This window comes from Cebus imitator, unplaced genomic scaffold, assembly GCF_001604975.1.
Source record: "Cebus imitator isolate Cc_AM_T3 unplaced genomic scaffold, Cebus_imitator-1.0 Scaffold280, whole genome shotgun sequence".
Classification (NCBI taxonomy): Eukaryota; Metazoa; Chordata; class Mammalia; order Primates; family Cebidae; genus Cebus; species Cebus imitator.
The window spans coordinates 752,933-754,682 of record NW_016107595.1 but is presented as its reverse complement, the minus strand read 5'-3'; the positions used below and the strand labels follow the sequence as shown (position 1 = coordinate 754,682).

The 1,750-nt window shown below is 51.5% G+C and overlaps 1 protein-coding gene across 7 annotated transcripts in view; it reads right to left on the bottom strand.

Moving 5' to 3' along the window:
* The window catches only part of NWD1 (NACHT and WD repeat domain containing 1), an 87,573-nt gene that overhangs the window by 45,673 nt on the left and 40,150 nt on the right, over positions 1 to 1,750 (bottom strand). The window lies entirely within an intron of this gene.

Here is a 1,750-nt window from a genome sequence, read left to right as displayed (position 1 = left end):
AAATGAGAGTGTAGCATCCAAGCTAAGGATGTCAAATCTTAGTGCTCCTGGACACATGGGAAAAAAGGCTGGAAGGAAATGCATGGAATACTGATGGGGGAGGGAGGATCCGGGGGCGGGTCCTGAGTGGGGAATTCTGGGTGACTTTTATTCTTTGATCTTCTCTGTGTATTTTGCAATAATCTGTACTACTCTTATAACTAGAAGATAAAATAAGCACTTTTTTTTGAGATAAAGTCTTCCTCTGTCACTCAGGCTGGAGTGCAGTGGTGCAAACTAAGCTCACTGCACCCTCCGCCTCCTGGGTTCAAGCAATTCTCCTGCCTCAGCCTCCCAAGTAGCAGGGATTACAGACAGGCACCACCATGCCCAGTTAGTGTTTGTATTTTTTGTATAGACAGGGTCTCACCATGTTGCCCAGGTTGGTCGTGAACTCATGGGCTCAAGCAATCCATCCGCCTTGGCCTCCCAAAGTGCTGGGATTACAGGTGTGAGCTACTGCGCCCGGCAAAATAAGCCCTGTTTTTAAAGTGTACAGTGCATTTGGGGACCTTGTGACTGGAAATCAGATTGAACCATGGAATTCACAGAGAAAGATATCAGATAACCAACAAATAATGGATGCATGGATGGATGGAAGGATGGATGCATGGATGGATGGAAGGATGGATGGATGGATGGATGGATGGGTGGGAGGGTGAATGGATGGATGGATGAATGGATGGGTGGATGGGTGGACGGGTGGATGGGTGGATGGGTGGACGGGTGGGTAGGTGGGTAGGTAGGTGGGTGGGTGGGTGGATGGATGGGTAGATGGATGTGTGGATGGATGGGTAGATGGATGAATGGATAAATGAGTGGATGGGTGGGTGGATGGATGGATGGATGGGTGGATGAATGGGTGGATGGATGGGTAGATGGATGAATGGATGGATGGATGGATGGGTGGATGGGTGGATGGATAGATGGATGAGTGAATGGGTAGATGGGTGGGTGGATGGATGGGTGGATGGGTGGACAGGTGGGCAGGTGGACGGGTAAACGGGTAGACGGGTAGATGGGTGGATGGGTGGATGGGTGGATGGATGGATGGATGGATGGATGGATAGATGGATGAGTGAATGGGTAGATGGGTGGGTGGATGGATGGGTGGATGGGTGGACAGGTGGGCAGGTGGGCGGGTAGACGGGTAGATGGGTGGATGGGTGGATGGGTGGATGGGTGGATGGATGGATGGGTGGATGGATGGGTAGATGGATGAATGGATAGATGGGTGGATGGGTGGGTGGATGGATGGATGGATGGTTGAATGAATGGATGGATGGATGGGGGGATGGACTACAGGTCCATCGATGGATGGATAGATGGATGAGTGAATGGGTAGATGGGTGGGTGGATGGGTGGATAGATGGGTGGATGGGTGGGTGGATTGATGGATGATGGATGGGTGAATGGATGGATAGATGAGTGGATGGTTGGATGGGTGGACAGATGGGTGGATGGGTGGGTGGATGGATAGATGGATGGATGGATGGATGGATGGATGGATGGATGGATAGATGGGTAGATGGGTGGATGGATAGATGGATGGGTGAGTGGATGGATCGTTGGGTGGATGGGTGGATAGAAGGGTGGATGGGTAGGTGGATTGATGGATGATGGATGGGTGAATGGATGGATAGATGGGTGGATGGGTGGATGGGTAGATGGATGGATGGGTGGATAGATGGGTGGATGGGTGGGTGGGTGG